Genomic DNA, 24,247 nt, shown 5'->3' on the forward strand with positions numbered 1-24,247 from the left:
TAATAACAGAGACCTTAAAAGAATATTAATGCCATTTAGTTCAGAATTTTTCATCAGCTTTTTGCAATTCTTTCTCTGACTTTGTGCACAATAGAAAGAAAACACTAGTTTAAGAAGCTGAATAATGGCTCTGTTTAAACTAATTATTTTTAAATTATGTTTTTAGATGCTTTGCCTAGTATTCGGAAATATTAAACAGCATGTACATTCTTGTAAGTTTCTATAAAATTCATATCTGCTTTCAGAGAAAATAAAACTTAGAATATCTGTGTGCAAAACTGTGCTGTTTTAGTCTTACACATATACAGCAACAATTACTTCTCTTTGGCACGCTTCTTTTTAAAATTTTTCTTCTAGGCTCTATATTTTCTTACATTCAAACAGAAGCAGTCAAGAAAATACCATCCAAAACCAAGCTAGTTTGCCACGGGCTGGCTTTTCACAGTTTTTTCATGCAATGTAAAAATGACCATTTTCCTCTGCAGAATCATAGAATGGTGAAGTTTTACTCAAAAATAGTTGAATAAAAATGAAAGAACAAAAATTATATGTTCTACAGAAAGAGAAAATTATATGCATTGTTTCTTGCAAGCATAAAGTTAGTCCTGCAAGAAGTCCACTTGTGCTGGTAAACTATTTCAGCTTCATAGCTTCTTTTGTTTGATTGTATTCATTATTTGTGCATCTCTATTGGGTATTAATAAACTCTATCCATAAAATAAGTAATTTGCACATATCTATTACCTCAATACCCAATTGCTTTTCTATGCTTCTCTGTATCACCTGAGTAACAGAGCTGACTACTGACTACAAAGCAAAATAGGTTTTTTCAGCAAAGTATATAAACTTATGAGCATTCGGAGACTGCTGACGTTTTCATAAATATCCAAACACCTATTAACATGGATAATTTAGATTTGGATAAATATCCAAATGCTACTAATTCATATCAGCATAGACTACAGTTCCCATTAAGTTCCAGCTCATAGTTGAATTTGCAAGCAGTGCATGCGCATGTCGATGTGATAGGAGGAATCAGGTTTAAAATATCATGGATGTAGCTAGGGTACCCAGAAACTTACTAGTAAGTAGGTAGAATTTCCCTGCTGGAAAATAATATAATGTGAATATTAAAGATAATTTTTATCAACAACATTAATAGAGAGAGAAGCCTGGAAGCCAAAGTTTTTCATAGTCACACTTTTCTGATTCTTACCAGCAAAATATTAGTTTCAGTAAACAAATAGTTTTATTTGTTGTCAAGTGTTTAACTTATAAATAAACACTCTTGTGATTAAAGTTATGTATTTAAGAGCTTTACTTGACCACATTTTTAACGCTAGCCTAATGTTTCCTTGTGAGCTTCCAGGCCCAAAATATTTTCTACAACTTTTGCAGTGCCACTTTTTGTTCTATTGCTACAAACTCGACTGAGTCTCATTCCATAGAACAGCATATATCTTTCAAAGTGTAGTTTTATATATTTTTAAAGAGTGAGAATTGTTTTAATTTAAACAAAACATAGTAAGAAAGGATGAACTATGGAAAGACTTGATGAAAAGACTTACCCTCATTCTAGTCTACCCAACATATTATGAAAAATTCTTTTTTAACAGCTTTCCGTGTTTGCTTTGCTTTCCAGATATGGCTGAAATTCAAACAGCAGGCTAATGTAAATTTCTTATGCTGATGATGTTTCCTTTTATTGAGTATTTCATTTAAGGTTGAGAAAATTATATATTAGTTACTTTTGAGTTCTTGTGAATCATCATCTAAATGAAATGTATAGTGTAAATAGTATATATATTTGTAGACAGCCTACAGAAAGTTTGGATTTATTTTACAATCTAGATCAAATTTCAGAACAGTATTAGTTCTGTCTTAATGCAAATTTCTCACATTTTTTGCTATTCTTGACATTATTGCTGTATGGGAACTGCTGAGTCCACGGCCTGAACCTGTGACTGATCACCTGAGGCAAGCAATGAGTCAGCCATGGAGCATAGGTGAAGGCAATTCACCTGTGCTGCAGGAAGGGGTGGAGCCTGACTCCACCTCTCCTAGACCCATTTAAGAGCTGACTACCAGTGGGGAAGGGCCTTTTTTGAGGATCTACTCTGCTGGAGTTTTCTAAGTAAGCCCAGGATACAGGTGAGTGTCCTATTTATTCTATTTGTGTTGCTTTGTCTAACTCTCTTGTTTATTTCATTATTATAGCATCTTAATATTCTTTGATTATACAATTGTGTAGTGACATAAGTTAGGCTCAAAATCAAATGTTCTCTCCCTCTTTCTTTTAGTGGTTTGTTTATGCACAGGAGAACTTGAGAATAGGAACAGTGACTTCTAATGTATTCTTTTGTTAGTGAATTCAGGATGATTTAATTAAAAATTCAGGATGATTTAATTAAAGACTTTGTACCATTCATCTATCTGTTATGTTAAACCACTATAGTATTTTCTTAGTGACTACAAAATTGAGAGTTATGGAGCATACTCTTCACATCAGAAACTTTAAAACAAATAAATAAAGAAAAATCTAGCATTTTATCTAATGGATAGAACTTATAAAAGTGATTGTGTGGAATATGAATCCCTAAGCAGTTAATTTTTTTATCACTACATTAGAGATTTTTAGAATTTCTAGTGTCTTGCTGCTAACCAGGCTTTATGGAAGTTGTAAACGTGGAAACTTATGTCACAAATTTTATATATATCTCTGCTACCTAACCTACAACTGTGTGGTTCTTTCTTGGCATTAATCTTTTCTTCCATGTCAATCTGACTTATTATATGTGTTTTTGGTTGCTTACTATCCATTGATTTTTGTGGAAAAAAAAAAGTATTTTACTGCTTTCTCTGCTATCGCTATGAACAGATGCATATCAACAAGTCTATTCCCTTCTTAAGAATTTTTCATGTTTCATATTCATAATGCTAGCAATACAGAACTGTCATTTTGACAATTGTTATAGTTTTTGATGTATTTATAATGTAGTGGCTAGTTACATCTATATTTACCAAATCTGTGTAACAAATTACACAGAAGCTACAAAGGTAATGTTATTTTTGCATGCAAGCAGATACTCCTGTGTGAAGTGGACATTGTTTTTATTCTCATGAGGAGTAAAACGTTAACATATGATGAATATGCAAAAGGTTTTGAATAATAAGAGGTATGTATACAGTCAAACTGTCAGATACTCATAAACCAAATATATTTCACAAGCAATATTTTAATTACAGGAGAAGGATCTTTGCACTTGGTGTCACTCAATTAGCATATCCAATTTAAATGTAGTCATAACTGTGATCATTAAGAAATTTTTGCTCCTTTCTGGTCAATGACAAACTTTAGACTATACCTCGAAATCCATTTAGATGATTTTTAGAACCTGAAAAATTAGTCAAAACTAAATTAACTGACCATATACAGCATGACTGAAGTCTATAATACAAAGGCAGAAATAATTTTCACATACAAAATACAATACTGTCAAATATAAGGTAGTACTGCAAATAAAGAACTGACTGAAAATACTGTGATGCATTATCCACATTGCAGTAAGTATTATTGCTTTGGACAGAAAAAGGAGTGAAAGAGAAATAGGTAGTCAGAGCTAATTACACTTGTCATTTGTTTGACTCCTTAGTCCTTAGCATGAGTCTTCCACAAGAATTTGGAAGTGAAGGGAGAAATTTTCTTGAGTAGTATAACAAAAACTCTATGATAGACCGCTAAGAATTATTTATAGTGGTACATGCCAAGAATGAGACTTAAGACAACTTAGTTGGTTAACTGGAGATCACAACAATATTAACAATGAATCAGCAGAAAAGATTTTTAATTGCCCTCAGCCATTAAAAAACATATATGTAGCATCAGATCTATATGTAAGTTGACATACTTCATTTATTTACTGGCTGAGGGAAACTGTATAGCTGCATCCTCAAGCATACTAGTAAGTTTCTACAGCTTAACCTCCTGCTGCTTATCCCTGTGTAGAGATATATGTCAGAAGAAACTTGCATATTGTCATGAGTATTTACTTATGTTAAATGAAGAGACATACAGATATCATTGATAACAGGAAGTAAAATAGAAATTAGAGTTGAATTACAGGAAAATGGCCTCAGACTTTTAGGAGTAACAGGCAACTGGTTTGGAGTCCCACCTAAACTGCTAACAAATTCAAGTGTTGCTTGCCCAAACTGTGACTGAAAACTGATTTCCCTCTACAGCAGAAGTTCTTCATCTCCATTTGCATGGCAGCATTATAGCTAAGGAAGTAAATATGGAGAGGAGAGAAGCATATAAAAACTGTTATTACTCAGGAGTAATATATCAGTATTACATCATTAGGAGAACACACTGGGAAAGTCAGAAAAAGAAGCTGTTGGGCAGTATAGAAATCTTATCTCTAAATTAAAAATGAAATTCATTCTTATTAGAAATACTTTCTCTTGAGATTCTCAGCGAGAAGTAATTTCTTTTTTATCAGCTACTATCTTCTGATTAGTAACAGCTTACCACTGGGACATTCCAAACATGCCATGATAACATTAGGGATCCTGCCTGACAAGAGTAGTTTACTCAATATTTATTACTCACTGTTGACCCCCTAGATTATGAAAGTAAAATAGATATCCACTGGTAAAACTGGTTCATTGAGCATAATAAATTTGTGTTTTCAATTATAATCAGACAGCATGGGGAAAGTATTATTGCATCAGTAATCTCAGTTCAATTATTTAGTCTATCATGCCAGAAAGACAAAAACTTTCAAGTTAAGAAAAGATTGAGCTAATAAAACCAACTCTCAAACTCTTTTAAAGTAACTCTGTAATGATAATGAAAAAAGTAGACTAGGAACTTTACAGTTGGCATCACTCAATGTTTCATAAATGTTTCAGTTACACAGTGTCAACCTGGGAACATATTATTATAAAACTTGTATTAACATGTGAATTATTTGACTGATATTATAGCTTATTCAGTAAATAGAAAAGACAACTAGTGGTGACAAATGCTGTACTTGAGGGAAGATTTAAAAATGAAGGATAGAAGCATGGTACTGTAATCATTTGTCTTTACACATGAAAAACTAGTTTTAGAGTTTCAAGTGCTCTGAAGCCACATGAAACTCAAACTATATAGTTTATGATAAACCATCAAATCTTTGAGCAGCAAAATCCAAGTAGAAAACTAAAATAGTTCAAATAAGAGATATAGTTATTTGAGAAGTATGCTGAAGAAGTTTGTGGCAGCAAGAGTCAATTTTCAGAACTTTATTGTTACCGTAAGCCAGAGAAATTTAGAGCTGTCAAGTTATTCAAGTTCTGTGCATGATGGAAGACTTTTACACTGCAGTGCTGTGATGATGGCAGAGCAGATGAGGATTTTATGGCAATTCAGAGCTTTCTCCTGAGATGTCTTAAGCTTGATTGTAGCAGTAATTTTGACAGAAGTGCTCACAGAAGGTTGATGCTTGGTGAATTTGGTCAAATCACTATGATAGCTTGCATGCTGTCAGAAGAATGCAAGCAGTGGTGGAAGTCTAAAGACAGTAATAAGCTGGTACTGTTAAACAAAACTGAGCTTTAGTTGCTATTTAACTATTAAGTTACTGTTAGACAAAACTGAACTTCAGTTTCATATGAAGTATAGTATTGCATTGAATCACTTCTAGAGTTTCTTCTGAAAAAATTTCATGAAGTACTAGAACCAATGTTACTAATTGGAAGATAAATTTATTTTCAGATGGAAAAGAAAAGGACAAAATAAAACACTGTAAGTCACATACAATTAACATGCTTATCCTATAAAAAAAAGGAAATAAAGAAAACAGAAAACAATGAGAAGTCATGTACGGTCTTTTATCACTGATATTTTGAACAGTAAGGAAGCACAGAAGCTATAAGCCTCACCAACACATTTCTCATATTCAGATTCAGCTAATTATCTTGTTAATTTTCCCCTCTGAATTTAGAGATAACTAGTATATTTTTTTTTAAAGTTTTTATAGCGAAATGTAATATAAAAAGAAAATTGTGCAAATTTATCAGCACATTTAATCAAGATTTCAACTATCAGTTTTGGCAGAGTAAATACATTTTATGCGAACTTTAAAGAGTTTTTAATAAGGAGAGAGAAATTCCGTGATGGATAAAGTTCACCTAAATTACTTTCTTAGAGACTTTAAAAAGTTTCCAGAAGTAAAAATCAACAATGTAGATAAATTGGCAGACAAAGTAATCAACATGTTGTGTTATAAATTTGACCACTGAAAATGAAGTCATGTGAGTTGACTATCAGACAAAGGAAAAGAACAGCAAACTCATTGTTTAACTCCTGTTTTCCAAAAGATTTTTCTGATGCAAGAGAAGGGCAGAAGTGCCCTGCCCCTTTCTGTAGAGCACAGGCCAGGAGTGGTTTACAAACCGTATTCATACAGAATGTGGTTATGAAGATAGTGCCTTGGAAGTAGGTACCAGATCAATATCCAGAGCTCCACTTTTATGGAAATTCACAGACCTTTACCTTATCCTGTCTTTTAGTCCCCTGAGTAGTAAGGGTTTTGACTGCAAGAGCAAATACCAGAGAGAAAGCTTGTGATATGCATCTCTGTAATATAAATACTCCTGAATAAAGAATATTCAGGCTGAGATGTATGTAAGGAAAAAGATTAATGCTGTAGTCTTATTTAAGCAAAATACATACAACATTTGATCCTTGAAGAAATATAAACAGAGCTCTCCAGTTCCTTGGAAACTGCCATTTTCTCTGTTGTTCTCAAAGACTGCATGATTAATAGAAACCAACACCTCTTTTAACTTTGCACCACTGACACATGCACATACACACACGTCATAAAATCATAGAATCATTGAGGTTGGAAAAGACCATCTAGAGATGGTCTAGTCCAATCATTGACCTATCACCACCATATCCTCTAACATATGTCCTTATGTGCCATATTTATACTTTCCTTGAACACCTTCAGGGATGGTGACTCCACCAGTTCTTTTGGCAACCTGTTCCAATGCTCAGTCTTTCTGAGAAAAAATTTTTCCTAATATCCAACCTGAACTTCCCCTGATGCAGCTTAAGGCCATTCCCTCCAGTCCTATCACTAGTTACCGGAAAGATGAGGTTTGACTCCCAACTCTCTATGACTTCCTTAAGGTAGTAGAGAGCTGTGAGCTTTCATCTGAGCATCCTCTTCTCCAGACTAAATAGTCTCAGTTTCCTCAGCTGCTCCCCCTGGGGACTTCTGCTTCAGCTCCCTCACCATACTTTGTGCCATTCTCTGGACATGATCCAGAGCCTTGATGTCTTTCTTGTAGTGACAGGCTCCAAACCAAAATCAGTACTTGAGCTGCAGCCTCACCAAATCAGGACTCTTCCCTGTCCCTTCTGAACAGGCTATTTCTAACACAAGCAGGGTGCCAGTGGCCTTCTTGGCCACCTGGACACACTGCTGGCTCATGTTCAGCTGACTATTAAAACAACTGTGTGAAATGCATGCTGACACAAATCAAGCAGATTTCATAGCTAAAGGATTCAGAACTGGGCAGTTGAGGAGCAGTCATTTGGCATAATGAGAGGGATACAGAATTGGGCAGAAGAAATATGCTACTTGATCTGGATGCCGTTTGTGTGTGTCTGGAAAATTAGAAGTAGTGAATATTTCAAGGTATTTGCTTAAATAAGCAATGTCTCTATAGCCATAGTGTATTCTATTCAGACTTAGAAGGTCATTTCTAAAATCTGTGATAAAAGATAAATGCATCATCATTAGAAAAATGTACCATAAAAGAAAAAATATAGCATAACATGTCTAATTAAGGTGCAAAAGTGAGTGAAACTAAATATAAAAAACAAATTAGAATGAGTATTAAATATGATTCATAACAATACAACTTACAATTAAATGTATTACACACATTAAATGAGTTAGTAAAATCACTGATAACAGAAGGTGCCATCAAAATAAGAAAAAAGATATAGCTCCCTCACAGTGTGACAAATAAGACCTTCTGCTTTATACTAAAGTAGGGAACAGAGCTTCCTCTCACTTATTCTCTAAAGAATGAGTGCATATATTTCTTTTACATGCATGTAACAAAGATGTCTTCTAAAATTATGAACTCAACTGCAAGAAACAAAGGTTGAAAAGTTTAGTATGATCTTCTTCATTAGTGCTTAGATGTTTATAACTGCTGCCAAAAATGAACGCAGTCTGAAGGTAAAAGCAGCATATAGTTTAGTCGAAGTTACAAATTGCTGGGAATCTAACTATACTTGTGATGATCAGTTGAGGAAGTAATGCAAACAAGATTTTTTCATCTATATGCCTAGAAAGTTTCTCTGAGACTTATAGAGGTATTTAGGGTATAGTTTGCATAGGAAAAAAAAAAAACTACTTTAGTATAGCATAAAATCTGGGACTAATATTTTTATAGGGGCACTTGCATTGTCTTGTTTTCTAGCTTTGGTCACAAATAAGGGCATAAAAAATTCTTGACTCTTGAACTATGAAAGAATTTCGTTGATCCTGTTCTGAATTCCAGGGAATTAAAACACGTATCAAAGACAGGTGGAAGGAAATGTACATTAAGGTTTGATTTTATCCAGCAGCATTTTTTCTTTTGTCTTGTTTAGTAAAAGCTTAATTTAGTCAAAACGTTCCCTTGAATATACTCATTAAAGTAACATTTAAAAATATTTCTTGTTTTCAATATGTTAAATGGGAAATTGAAATGCAGAATGTGCAAAAACTGCAGTCTTAATTCTGAAATCAAACTTTAAGGAAATTAAGAGATGTTTGTCAAGTTCTCCTTACTTTTTCATAACAACTCAAATTTCTTATCAAAGTAATAGCACAAAAGACTAGGTGCGTCACTTACCAAGCTGTTAGAAGTTCAGTGTGGTGCATCTTGCCATCCCATCATAATATTAATGACATCCAGATAGAATAGGATCTACGTAATGCAGAGAAATGACTTCCACACCTATCTGTTAGTAAGACAAGTGTAAAAGAGCATTTTAAGTCTGCATATATATGTATGTTTCTGTCGAACTTAGAATTATTAATCTCACTGAAAAAGTACTGATTTTAATTGAAGAAATAGAAAACACTTTGCTTACACATTTGGTGATGTATTACAGTAAATTAATTAATCATGAATGAAACTTACAAGTATGATTTGCAAGCTACTGAATATGTACTGAAACTTCCCTATCATTTAAATTAAAAACATTTTATTATCAAATAGTAAATGAATATCCTAATAGTTTGTTATTTTATAAACAATGTATATGTATAGGAGATGATAGTTATGTGTCTACATGTATAGTGAAAATCTTTCCTTGACTCTCACACTGATCTAAGTGACTAGTATAATGTGTATCTAATCTACAAAATCTAAAATATTTCTAGCCATCAAATTCAAAAAAGTAAAGATTCATCTTTGGATAAACAGGAAATTCTAGAATTATTTATTACAGTATCAGTTTGAGTCTAGAGAAATTGCATCTCCTATATATATCTTAAACCAGATTTTAATAACTGGTTTGGAAAATTCCATTCCAACATTCCAGGGTGTTCTATACTGATTTATTGTTTCTAATTCTTGTTTATATAGCACATAAAATGCTCCAGAAGTTTAAAATTGATAGCAACTATAGCTGGGAACAAACAATGGAGTTTAGCTATTAAATAGATTCTTAGCCTTATGTAAATAATGTGGATCAGAAAATTTATAGGGTCAATGTGTTAAGCCTCCTTGTGCCTTTTGTGAATACTTCGTGTGATGAAAAATAACCCCCCAAAAAACTGAAAAGCAGCAATGAATGTTCTTGAAAGGAGTATTACTTACTGTTAGTGAAGTTTCACTGCTTTTGTATTACAGATTCCACAATTCAATATGCAAGATCATTTCTCTAGGAAAAAGGACAAAATATAAGCTGTGATACAGTGCTACTTCCCTCTACACTTAAATTATTAAAAAAAAAAAGTGAAATAGATTTTTTCTGTTTTTCAAAGTGAACACTGGCTTGTCTTTGATACCATATAGTAAACTCTTGTCTCAGAAAATAGATACTCCTGATTATCCATGGTATTGTCTCATTAAGCAGAGTCTTTGCTTTGCTGATTGCTTTGCTGAGGAAAAAGTACTTTTTGTAGGCAAGTGTAACATGGTTACAAGGAAAAAATAAACTGAATTGAATATCAGGGTATGATACTACTCTGTAAGAACAAGTTGATTTTATTCAGAAGATCCATTTTCTTGAAACTGACTAGGTTTACAAGGGGAAAATGTCAAAAGAGAACTTAAAAGTAGCCTTTATATAACTTAGAAAATCATTCCAACAGTACCACAGTGAGCAGAGTTAAATGTCTTCCATTATAAACTCCCATTTTCAAGATTTTATAACTTAGCTGCAAAATTCATTCTGGACAGGAACTTGAAATAAAAGTTCTCATAATTAAGTAGCACACTTTTAATATGCTTATGTAGGAAATATTGTTCAAAGTGAAATTCCAATGCACTAAAATTCTGAGTCTTCCTTTTTATAAAATGATCTGAAGACCAATTTACAAAATGAAATGAAGAAAAAAAAGGAGCCTAGAAAAGCACTGAGAAAAATAACTGAAAATTAAAAAATGTTTACAGGAAGAGATGCATAAAAACTCAGTACTTTTAATTTATGCATTAAGTTTCAGATAGTACAAGAAGGATCAGAATTTTGCTATTGTTATTGATGTCCTGTAACTCAAATATAGTATTGTCTCATGCTTTCTCTTGAACAAAGTATTGGTAAGAACTGCGAATCTGAAACTGAGCATTTAAAATAAAAAAGGTAAGAGGAAAAATAAAATACGTAATCCACACTGAAAAGATTTAAGTATTTGTTCAAGGAACTCCTTATTTCATTGTAATTGTCCTACCCATTTGGCTTGATCACAGCACAAGCTGAATCAGTTTCCTTCTTTGCATGATTGCAGTTTGGGTGATGAGATGTGGCACTGAGTGACATGGTTAAAGGACATGGTGGTGATGAGTTGATGGTTGGACTAGGTATTCTTAGTGTTCTTTTCCAGCCTTGATGATTCTATGACTCTTATCTCTGGTTTATGCTGAGTGGCATTTGCAACCTGCCCCTTAGGTCTTGGATTCCATTAGGTCTTGACTACAGTACATAGGTTCAACAAACCAAGTGTTATAAGATTCAACAAGGCTGAGTGCTGGGTTCTGCACTTTGGCCACAATAACCCCATGCAGCGCCATAGGCTTGAAGCAGAGTGGCTGAATAACTATGAAGAGGAAAGAGACCTGGGGTGTTGGTTGATGCCCAGCTGAACATGAGCCTACAGTGTGCCCAAGTGGCCAATGGCATCCTGGCCTACGTTAGAAATAGTGTGTCCAGCAGGAGCAGGGAGGTAATCATCCCCCTGTTCTCAGCACTGGTGAGGCCGCATCTTGAGCATTGTGTTCAGTTTTGGCCCCCAGCTGCAAGAAAGACATTGAGGCCCTGGAATGTGCCCAGAGAAGGGCAATGGAACTGGTGAGGAGTCTGGAGCACAAAATTTATGAGGAGGGGCTGAGGGAGCTGGGATTGTTTAGTCTGGAGAGGAGGAGGCACAGGGGAGACCTCATTGCACTCTACAACTTCCTGAAGGGAGGTTGTGATGAGGAGGGGTTTGGCCTCTACTCCCAGGCAACAAACAGGACCCAAGGAAATGGCCACAAGTTGTGCCAGAGGAGATTTAGATTAGACATAAGGAAACCCTTTTTCTCTCAGAGAGTGGTAGGTACTGGAATGGCCTGCCAGGGAGATGTTGGATTTGCTGTCCCTGGAAGTGTTTGAGGTGTCTGGATGAGGAGCTACGAGATACGATTTAGTGCTTGTGGTAGCAATGGAAATGGGAGGATGGTTAGGCTAGATGATCTTGTAGGTCCTTTCCAACCTTGTGATTCTATGATTTTATGATTCTATATGAATCCTGTTATCACCTAGCAAGTCTTGCTGTATCTGGACGTCTGCAGTTTGCTCATGTAAAAATGCTGATCCTAAAGATCTATAAAAATCAGACACTTATCTTAAAAAAATATGGAGAAATTAAAAAAAGAAGAAAAAAATTAGAAAAAGTTATTCAAAGGCAACCTGCAGTCAATCTGACCTAAAAGTGAAGTTACTTAGTGTTATTTTCCCATATGACTACATTCTCTATCTCTTTCTCAATGAACACATGCTTCAGAATTTTTGTTCTGTGTTTGAGTCTTACATTCTCCCTTTAGGAATCTGTTTTTATTGGAAGTGAAATGAATAACAAGGAACTCTGACATGGTCTTTTAAATTTTGAATTTGGATTGATAAAAAGCTGTTTGAAAATATTGAAATGCCAATGTTACCTTGAGCTTGCAGGAAATTCCATGATTCTAGAAACTGTCCAGGATAGAATGGAATAGAAAAAAATCAGTTGAAAGATATTTTCAGAGATTATCTTACTGCCTGATCCTTCCAGAACTAACAAAAAAAAAATTAAGACATTTAAATGTCTCTTGAACACTGACAGGCATGAGGCATCAATCACCTCTCCAGGAAGACTGTTCCAGTGTTTGACTATGCTCATGGTACAGAAATTATTCCTAATATCCATTCTGAATCTCCTCTTTTGTTGATCCATTTTTTGCTATTCCCATCAATTCTCAGGAGCTGAGCTTGGCACATTCTTGTGGCCCTAGAATCAAGTCCTGGGTACTACACTAGTGACCAACTGCCAGCCAGACTACTGCCAGTCTTGTTCTCAAATCAAATAAGGTCATGCCCTAACAACACTTTCCAGGAAACAACCAGAAAGATTTCAAGAACAGCAGATAGAATTTGCCACCTACCCATGTGGGTGAGATAGATTTATATTGTTACCCTGCCTAATGGTTGATACAGCACACAGGGTAATTGCCTGTTTACAGGACTCATATTTAGTTGTTGAATGAGGTAGAAAAGATCAATGAATGTCTTTTAACATTCAAAATATTGAGATGTCATTACGTATAACCAGAAGCTTCAAAATATAATTTAAGAAAACTCATTATTGCATTGTAAGAACATGTGAGAAACTTGTTCATATAAAATTAATTCAACTTAAAGAGGTCAAACCAAAACCTAGAAAATCTTAGAATCATAAAATTCTTAAAGTTGGAAGGGAACCTTGATGGTCATCTAGTCCAACTCTTCTGCAATTACCAGGGACATCCAAAGCTAGATCAGATTGCTCAGAGCCTGGTTCAGCCTGGCCTTGAAAGTTTCCAGGGATGGGGCATCTCTGAGCAACCTGCTCCAGTGCCTCACCATTCTCAGTGTAAAATACTTTTTCCTTATATCTAACTTAAGCTATAATTCTTAATTAAGATTATAGTCTACATATATTTCTAATCATAATTATTATTACTATTTCATGTCTTTTACATTTTATAGCTATTCTGTGTCTTTGTAAGTCAAGAAATGACATCACTTTCCTGAATTACAGTCTTTGAATACCCGAAGGGAGCCTACAAACAGGAGGGGAATCAACTCTTTGAAAGGGTTGATAGCCGCAGGACAAGAAGAAATGTTTTTAAGTTGAAGGAGGGAAGATTTAGGTTGGATGTCTGAGGGAAGTTCATTGCAGAGAGAGTGGTGAGGTGTTGGAACAGGCTGCCCAGAGAGGTTGTGGATGTCCCGTCCCTGGGGGTGTTCAAGGCCAGACTGGATGGGGCCCTGGGCAGCCTGGTCTAGTATTAAATGGGGAGGTTGTAGCCCTGCATGTGGCAGGGGGGTTGGAGCTTCATGATCCTTGAGGTCCCTTCCAACCTGGGCCATTCTGTGAATTATTGAGTTCTGTTGTAGACTTGCCATAGCCCTATTATTCAGGATAAGTAATTATATTGTGGTATTAGATGAATATATACTGATCAATGCACACTATGAGTTAGGAATTTTCTTAAGTTAACTTTGTTGTATAAATCTTCCATGCTTAAGAACACAAAAAATGAAATAATAAAAACATTTATTTTCAATAAATGATGCATTTAAAGTTTGAAGTTTTAATTTTTTTCCTCTGGTAACAAATAAAACAATATATGTAATAAAATCTGATGGATCATAAATTTTCACCCAGACTAGTGATTTTATACTGAAATCACACTAGTATCTTCAGTTAATGTCAATCATAGCTTGAAAGAAAACACTAATGTAAAAATGAGAATTTCACAGATTTTTAACAGGGAGCATGAGTAGAAAAAGTGTTGCTGCTGTAAGACTAATTTAAAATACCTCTATCATTAAAGTATGAAGAAAAAGAAGATTTAGGAATCATAAATAAAATGATATACTTCATTGTAATTATTTTCTGCTGGATTTGCTTGTAAGAAAACAGTGTGTGCTCATATAGAATGAGGCATGAAAGCAAGGCAAAAGGAACCAAATTATAATTGAAGAGTTTGTAGGTAGCTTATTGTGATAGAGATTGCAGCTTAGTGTAGCAGGGCTTTCTAAAAGAAATTAAGGTTTTGTTTATTTTTTTAGTAATTTTGCTCCAAAGCAACAACAAAAAGAAATAACAAGGCAGAACTTGGAAAAATAAACATTCTCAGATTCTGTATTAATGCACTGTATTTTAAACAAATGGAAGCTTGAGTATGAAACAAGCACAGCAGAGATTCTCCGTGCCTGCTTATTTGCTCTTCTCCTGTTTTAATCAGCTCTCAGGAGACAAAGGCAATAAATACTGTCCGTGATGAAAACATTTTATCACATCATTGAACAAAAGTTATTTCCTCCTAGGACACTCTTCTTGCCTTGTGGGTATTCATGAGTATGGTGATAATGTCACTTCTTCTAGCAAAATTACAATTAATTATGTACAGTTGTTTGTTATTCTAAAAAAGATCAGGGAGACTAAGATTTACATGATAATATATTTGCATATCTGTTTTCTCTGCCTCCTCTACCACTAATATTCAGGGAATATTATAATGTCACAATCATAAAGACAATAAAACTCACAGGTCAGAAAAAGAATTGCAACAACAAAGAAAAAACAGTTCACAATTTGTTTTAATACTAAAGTATGATGGGTGCCTGAAGGTTTCTATTCAGAAATTCATCCTTGCTCAGAATAGCCAGTTCATAAAATACTTTTGTTTTGCTGAATGGTGGGGCTCATAAACTTACCTGAGATGGTGAAAGCAGTCAAGTCTTCAGCATAACAGGCCAGGTGGTTTGTTTCATGTTGACTTGCCCTTTTTAAAATAGATTTACTACAAAGTTTAATAGAATTGGATGGAAGTTTTTGTTGGAAATTTTCCTCCTTTTTTCTTCCTTTTGATGTGCTAACAGCTTGATTCAAATCTTGGTGAAGCCAATGGGAACATACACTGGGTAAGTTATTGAGTAAGTTAAAGTTAAACATATTTAACATTTCCAAAACTTACTTGATAACTTACTCACTGTAAGCTCATAATCAGTATTTCTGAAAACTACTCAGATCAATACCAACATGATCCTTAAATATTATGATTGTCTTTAATACAAGCACCTTTTAGCAACCTTCTGTTTATGTGCAAACACTCCACCATACATCAAATGCACGCCTGGTAATGTGCAATGCACAGACTCAAGGAATATCTCCTCAAACCATGAGCTGTAATAACCTTGATTGGGGGCTGGCCAAGTTGTGAGCTTTCCTCGCAGACTAGGAGCATTCCCAGCGTGCCTCACAAGCCCCTACACTTCCCAGCTCACTTTTATCTTCCTTTACCTCAGGCTCCAGATGTGGGAGGCATATTGTGATGTGAGTTCAAAGCAGCAGCCCACAGAATAGCCTCTTCCATGATTCTCAATGGGAAAGCCTGGCTGGCAGATTTCCTTCCCTTTTGCAGTGCAGTACAGTGGCATCTCCACCATGTGCTGTCTCAGTGTGCCAGGTGCACCTGGCGGGCAGATTGTGAGCCCTACCAACAAGCTGCATCTGGTTGAGGAGACTGTGGAAAGCTGGGAAGATCAAAGGATGTGAGGTGTGGCCTCAGCTCCTGGCTTTGAGCCTTGCCTGCTGCAGCTGCTTGCTGCTGGAAGGCAAACCAAGCTGTGCAGATTAACAGTGTGCTTGGTCTCAGGGAATGAAGAGACTCTCTGTGCTCAGTAACCCATTCATGCAAGGGGCAAAAGGCTAGAAGTAGTAGGACAAGGCAATATCAGGGTGTGGTCTGTGGTCAGGATGATGGTCCTCTCATGGGAAGACTTCAGAGCCTGCAGCTTTCCCCTGCATGGAGAGATTGGGAGTACAGAGTACAGTGGCTGAAGATGTCTGTATTTGGACATCTAGCCAATATAGATACTAAAGATGGGAAACATTCAAAAGAGGCTTAGAAATCTGAGCCAAAGGCCTGATCTCTACTTTAAGGATGTTTTGCAGTATCGCATGGAACATCTATATTACTCTTGCTGTTTCTTTGCCAGAGCATTTTGCTTTATATTATTTAGACTAAGTTTTCAGTAAACATGAGATACTCTTGTATTAGAAGTTAAATCTCTGAAAAATTTATCCCTTTTAGGTAAGGAAGTTCAATATTTGTAGGCAACAGCGTAAGAGATGTATTTTGCAATCCATTGACACTCTAGTTCCTCCAAAATCAATTTTGAAAAACACAATAAATAGTGTGCTTTTTAGCAAATAAGGACTTTTATGGAAATTTTTCTCTTTTCTTTCCAAGGTGTCCAAATTTTGCAAATCTGGTCACATGACTTCATACACAAGAGTGAATATTTTAAAGAAGAATTAGCTTTTGGACAAAGCGTAATAAAGAGAACACTGAAACATGAAAAAATATATTTAAACATTGAAGGAATTTCCATGAAAACTCACCTCAGATGAAATACATAGAGAGGCATGTCTTTGCTGGGTGTGAATACTGAAAGCAATTTAAAAAATAAAAGCAACCAAAACCGACTAGCTTTTTATATAACTTTCAAAAGATCAAAAACACCCCAGCTCTTGTAAGTGGATAAATACATACACAACTTTTTTAGAGCTAAAGCATTCAGAAGGCTTATGTGTCATGATGAAAAGTATGGACTTCATTTGGCCTTTTCTGAGAGAATCCATTTATTTCATCTTATTTATTAATTTTTTTTAATGCTATTAGCTTGAAACTCTCCTGGTATTTTGTGAGCAATAAAACAGGCAAACTGTCTTTTTTGTAAATTGTTTCTGTCTAGTCCTCTGTATGCTTGCTTAGCAGGAATGTGTATCTACTTCCAGTTTCATAATTGTTACATTTGTAGGCAAATACAGTCTCAGAAATTGCCATAAATGCACAGGACTAGCAGTACACAAAACAATGCTCAGACTTTTAATTTTAATATTTTATCCCTCCTCTTTGAGGAGGAACACTAGATCCATTGTCAGAATCAGCACAAAGCTAAAATGAACTCTCTGACTTTGATAAGAATAATAATGCATTTTTGTTTAATTAATCACAGCAATAGGTAAATAGTTTGACTACTGATCTTGTCATTTGATGTTATTGCAGATAATCCTGAACTGTTTACAAATTAATATTTACACTAGGTACCAATTCTATTGCTAATAACCTTTCTGTCTTTCAACACAAAAAAAAGTAGAGACACCTAAAGCCAACCATATTCATTCTGTTTCAAGCAGTATTTGAAAATGCTTTCTGTGCTGTGAGCCACTAAGTAAAAAAGTTTCCTTTCTGCAGAAAACATGATTTTCCAGAGTTAGTTTTCTAAAGGAGACAGGACATATGATTCAATTCCTGACATCACACGTTTCTCAGATAGGTAACTCTGACATCACTACCTCATTCTCTTTCCATCTAATTGTCTCTCTAGCTGTCTTGCTTCATGATCAAACAGAATTGTTGGCTAATCACTTGCCCTTTTCATCAGGCACCTTATCACTGACTGCTGTGTTTCTGGAGTATAGCCAGCTTTTTGGCACTTCTATCTCACAATCTTGAAATGTGCACAATTTTCCATTTTATTCCCCTGAAATAAATACCATTAAAAATTTTATATCCCGTGAAACTTTCTATATTTTCAAACTTTGCTTTTCTGCAAACACCAGTCACAACCAAAAGGAGGAAATAAAAAGTTCTCTGCAGTAGTCCTAGTTCTTCTAGAGTTCTAGTAAATATGCTGCTGTCACCTAGCAACTCTATTTTCTCTCTTTTTCATATTGGAATGCCAATATATGGGAAATGGTAAACTATCTGCTTGAAATGAATCTTCAGGAAATCCAACACAAAAACAACTTAATATTGTGTCCAGGAAAATGACTTTGAAAAAAAAAAAAATGTTCTAATGTTTTTTAGCTGGTGTTTGAGGTGATCTTTGGAGCCTGAATGCTATACCCCTAAAAGGATTTTCTACAGCATGGATTCATTCAGACCCAGATTCAGACAAGCGTTTAAGGATGTAGGGAAGTATATATGTGACTGGTGAGTATCTCAACACAAATTTAAATATGATTGTGTTAAGAATTTAAAAAAAAAACAAAAAACTGTACTTATCTGGGAGGGATTTTATAATTAGTACTGTAAACTAGAGAGTTCTGTCAGTCATTTTCTAACTTGTTTCTGCATCCTTAATTAGTTTCTATGTCAAATTGCTATGTCAGAAACTCCAGACTTCATCAAATAAAAAGAATCTATGCTTACATCTGTACCGTGTCAAAGAATCAGACCTGTAAATTAATATTCAAGGTTTCTGAATAGCCATCACTACACACCCTAACAATGCCTTGCACAAACAAGAGATGTTATTTCTAAAAAAGGCATCATTCTATAAACAAGTTTCATGACTCCATTTATTTATTTCAATCAAATACTAGAAAAATTAAAAAAGAAAACAAAAATAAGTAATAAAACAACACTACTATTTTAGCATAGAGATGCAAATACTCAGCACGTGAGCAATCATAGTATGCAATTGTAATAAAGATAAATCAATTATTTCAAATTAAGTGTAATACAGACAAGTAAGGACATAAAGGTCTGACAGGATTTAGAGCCATGTGGAAAAAAAAAGAGGGAAAAAGAAGAGCTAGATGAGACAAATACAACTAGTATCATTTCTCAGTTTTTTGAGCAAAGAATTTAAAATCTCTCATAGCTATATAATGTGTGATAATGCTAGTCTGTATTGAGACGTTCTATAATCCAGAGTAACACACGCGCACACACATATGCAATTATGTTCAAAGCATAATTTCAGTAAACCTACCAACTCACAATGCTTCCTAAATGAAGATCTCCAGTACTGTTATTCCTTTCTAAATCAAGTACCTCTATTCTGTCAGGATCTACTTTTGGAAGTAAACCTCCATCATTATTGAATGATTGTTTGATAAATGCTTCTTTTCTGAGCACAATCTACTATTTTAACAGTGTAAGAACAACTCAAATGACATAAGCTGCCATTAATTTTGTGGGACGAGTTATTCCTACTGAGTTTGAATTTTAGCTGCTGCAGGAGATATTTTATATTCAATTGTCTATTGTTTTGTACTTCTCAGTGTCAATGCTGCTGATAGAATTGGCATTTAAAGTTTCAGGATATTTATAACTTTCTTCAATAGATAGTAATTCTGAGAAGTTTCCTTTATGTTAAAATTCAAACCACCTACTTTTGCTGCTTGGCCCTGGTTTGATCAGAATAGAGTATTTGTACTTTACAGTGGTTGTGGCATTGTGGCGTAGTTTGTTGTTTCTTCAATATTTACTGGTCCTTGTATGAGAGGAAAAATAAAAGTACAGTTTATATTGTTAATAGAAGGTGCACAGCTGTCAAATTTGTTAAATATATAATATCTGGGGAACTTAGCAGTAGGAAAGGATGTAAAGGTTTGAATATAGTTAAATATTTTATCTGTGCATGGAGGGTCAGCATAGGAAAGCACAAATTGTTTTTGAAAATCTTAGGAGTGGCTGAAGTCTCAAATCAATCAGAAACAACAGTGAGACTTTCCAAGTGGAATAAGAGGAAATGGGATAACTGTGAGAATCATTGAGAATGAAAGTAAGTAGTTTTAAGTTCGTCAGGAGTAAAAGTCAGAGAAGCGTCCATACTAATAAAATAGTCCATAATAAGTTATGAAAACAATCTTCGCAACAGCTTTCTGGAAACAACAGAGCCCTATTGTATATGAAAGAGTACAAACAGGGTGAGACAGACTGTATTATGTCCTACCCTTTTGAATTAATCTAGCTTTAAGAGCTGATTAATATGTCAGCCCTAGAAGGATGGCAGTCCTTTGCTGATTGCATCATAACTTACTAAATGGTAAGTGTGAGAAAGGCTCTTCTGTGTTCCTACTGTTGAAAGTTAATTTTTGCTCCTGTTGCTTCTTTCAGGTATCACTTAATAAGACATGAGCTTCTTGGCATAATACACACATAATTTATGAATGTGTAAAGTTGCAGAGCTCTTAACCACATTGTCATACAGTGTTATTCAGAAAGTATTGTACAGAAAGTACATCTTTCAACTTCAATTTGTTCATTTAACCAGAAGTGAATGAACATAATTCTACATACACAATTTACTTACTGCTATACTTTCTAGCAGTGTCCCCATTTGGCTGAAAAATTAAGGTTAACTTCTAATACAGAAAATAAAAACTTTCTCTATTTCATTTGTAAGTAAAAAATAGCAGCTTTACCCCAGCATTTACTATTTTCCCTTCATGTTATGGAATCCAAAAAATGCCATGGGTACACTGAGGACAATTAATATGGATCTTACGAATTTGGAATTCCTGACCTGTCTTTTTGGTTTTGTAGATTCTGTTAGTAGGATGAAATTAGCAAAACATTTGGCTGCACGTTCTTAAAGTAAAATATCACATTTATCTGAAAAATATTGCTACATTTTTCAGTAGCAATTTTAAGAGCTTCTTGGATTCTAAAAGCCTGCTTCTGTTAGGCACATTTACAAAACAGAGACACATATCTGTTAAGATGTCTGTAGTTTAGAAAAGCCTGCACACACCTGGCTTCCTCCATTTGGGATCCTGCTAAGAATTTGAAAGCTATTAAAGAGTGAAGATGACTTGAAAGTAGAAAATAAAGGCCTGAAATATGATCTTAGAGCTGGTATTAATTTAGTTGTGCAAAAGAAAAGTCTTACAATTATGTGCTCAGTATATCCTTTAGCTGATGATAAAGTATTGCCTTGCAATCATTTTTCGCCTCTACTTTGCATATCTGTAGACGTATGACTCAGTCTTACGTTTACGGTGGGGTTATTATTGTTAGTTTACATTTCAGGAAGCAGTAACAATCAGCTCTTAAACATGTTCATTTATATCTTTTTTTTTTTCTCATTTAAATGTTAACTATTTAAAGAATTTCATGGGACAACTTCCTTAGTGGCTTCACAGACTATCTTTCTGTGCAAATTATCTGTGATTGATGTTCATTTTCTAACTTTCATAGAAAAGGAAATACTAAATTACTGCAGTACTGCGCTGATTTTTATATCACATTTTCTTAGGTAATTTTCTTCAAGATTCCAGATGCAATTAGTATTTGCACTGTCTCATAATATTCCTTATGTGGCATTTAGCTTGAATATACGCTTCATTCTTTCTCAGGAACATTATCTGTATCATAGACTGAACATCTGAGAGCTTCATTACAGACATTCTCAAAGATATACTGTAGTCATATTAGAAAAATGTGTCTCTCTTTCAAGTTTTTACTAACTTTTCCACTTTATTTTTGCATTTTTTTTTTTTTGTTTGTTTGTTTCTTTTCCAGCTTTATGGTACTGAATAATACACAGACATAAATCTGTTTTGAAGGACATCTACTATTCCTCAGAGTCTGAAGGTACTCTTGAAAAATCAGAGGGGGATGTTTGGTGTTCTAAGAAATAACAAAGAATTACTTTATTTCAAAGTTCTCTCTAAAATACAGTAGGACTGTTGAACATCTAACTCACTGCTTACTTAAGTATGCAATTGGCAACTGTCAAAACTGTTTCATTACATCCTCATTGATCGGAGGGGGGACGCTCTCCTAGGTCTGTCTCCTCCTGCCTATGTACCTGTAGAACCCCTTCTTGTTATTTTTCACATCCTTGCCGAGTTCAGCTCCATCTGTGTCTTGGTTTTTATGATCTTATCTCTACACATGTGAACAATACCCCTGTATTCTTCCTAGGCTAAACAAACCTGCTTCCACTTCCTGTACATTTCCCTCTTTTTCTCAGCTTAAACTGCAGGTCCTTGCTCAGCCATGCCAGTTGCCCAACTCCTCTGCTCAATTTCTTCTACTGGGGATGGAGAGCTCTTGTGCTCACAGAAGGGTGTCCTTAAAGAGTGCCAGTTCTGTGCCCATGCCCTTAAGTATGGTTTCCCATCCAGCAGTTCCTTGAGCAGCTGGAATTTTGCTCTCCTGAAGTTCAGGGTCCTGACTCCACTTTTTGCTAGACTTGCATTCCTCCAGTTCACAAACTCCACCTGGGCAGGATCACTTCGACCCAGGCTGCCTCCAATCTCAACCTCTCTAAGTTACCTATCAACAGACACATACATGAAACATAACACCAACTATCTGGATAGTCAGCTAAGACTGATGATATACCTGCATTTTAATCTGCTACTTGCTGTTTAAGTATTATTTTAAAGAATTATGAGACAGTTGCATTGACATGTGATAGTAATTTCATGTAAATGGTGAAACTTTAAAATACCTTTGGAAATTTGTTCACTAAAACAGCTTCAATGGTTTCACCACAAACTAAAAATAAGGCTGTAGAGCAGCCTTATATTAAACAATAATTACTATTTTTTTCCAAATAACTCTGTTAATAGAAAAGATCATATAAGTGAAGTACAAGGAAGATACATTAGGTCCAGGAAAAAGAATTGGAATTTGATGTTATTTGCAGATATCTTCTAAAAAATCTATGACGGGACTCTGAAACTCTGAAGAAATCTGAAAATGTTGAATACCATGGACAAACAGAAAATAAGTGTACTTCAGGAAACTTGTTAACAAAGGACCATGGTGTGGTATCAGACTGCAAATACTCCCATGCACCAGTGTTAACAATGTTAAGGCATAAAATAATACTTCTGAAGGTGTTCAAGTATTTTAGGTAACATGATCAACACAGAGTAGGCAAATTATATTTACATTATAAGATTGAAAAGTACCAATGTGAAAGCTCTTAGGAAAGAAATACACTTGTTTTTCAGGAAAGTATACAGCACTTGCTGTACCAAAGTCTTACGTGTGCTACTATCTTCAGTTTCTACATTACCTGCATAGTAAATGTGATTATGTTTAATCGCCATGCTTTGGCTCTTACTAATTCTTAATCTTGATAGTTCCTGACAGAAACTGAAATACTGGGAGAAGGAAATTGCTTTCACTTCACCCAATTACACTACTTCTGGGAATAAATTTAAAAAAAAATGCTGTCTGCTATTAATCCCACTGGGTGAGAAAATAAAAGTACAACAAGTTTTTTTTGGTTGTACACTATGATTTTTATTTTTTTATCCTATAAGTAAAATTCATTAAATCTTAGTGGCTTCAGAAAAGAAATGATTTTTTTCATTTGCATGAAGAATGCTCATAATATCAGAGCAGGAGTACAATTTCAAGTACTAGGTATTGTTACCTTCTTCTTTTGCATCCCCTAACTTCCTGTAATCTTTTTCAGTTTTCCTATCTGATAATACTTCTTCCTTATATTCCTACAGTGAAATCTGACTCCTTACTATTAACTATTTTTCCTTCAAGTGTACAGTGAATTATCTATTCATACTTATGTTTTTTCCCCTTGATATCCAACTCACTAACACTTTTCCTTGTCACTTTCCTTTCTCATTCTATTCACACTTATTGCTCTCTGTTTTATTCTTCTGAACAATTTTTTCTCATCTCCTACTACTTGCTCTGCCTGTCATTCATCATTCAAGAAGAATATAAGAATGGCTATAATAGATGATGCTAAACTTAAGTTAGTGCTGAACAGAGGGCAGTTCAAATATATAGTGTTGTTTCCTGTGATACTCCCTGAAATTCCTTTTAAGCTGAAAGGCTTGAGCTATGGGTTAGTCTCTGTAAACTAGAAGCTGTGTCCTTTTACAGAAAGGATTTCAGCACTTATCAAATATTGTCCAAAATTAAATGGGGAATGAAACTCTGGCCTATAGGTCTT

At 34.8% G+C, this 24,247-nt stretch overlaps 1 long non-coding RNA gene across 1 annotated transcript in view; it reads left to right on the forward strand.

Moving 5' to 3' along the window:
• Positions 1-2,115: 2,115 nt before the first annotated feature.
• LOC149918224 (uncharacterized) overlaps positions 2,116-24,247 on the forward strand; it is a 30,961-nt gene continuing 8,829 nt past the window's right edge. The window contains exons 1-2 of the long non-coding RNA XR_016466450.1: positions 2,116-2,151; positions 18,385-18,510. This is a non-coding gene — a long non-coding RNA (uncharacterized LOC149918224). The remainder of the gene's footprint in view (positions 2,152-18,384; positions 18,511-24,247) is intronic.

The sequence above is a fragment of the Phasianus colchicus genome, chromosome 4, assembly GCF_987193195.1.
Source record: "Phasianus colchicus chromosome 4, bPhaCol1.hap1.1, whole genome shotgun sequence".
Classification (NCBI taxonomy): domain Eukaryota; kingdom Metazoa; phylum Chordata; class Aves; order Galliformes; family Phasianidae; genus Phasianus; species Phasianus colchicus.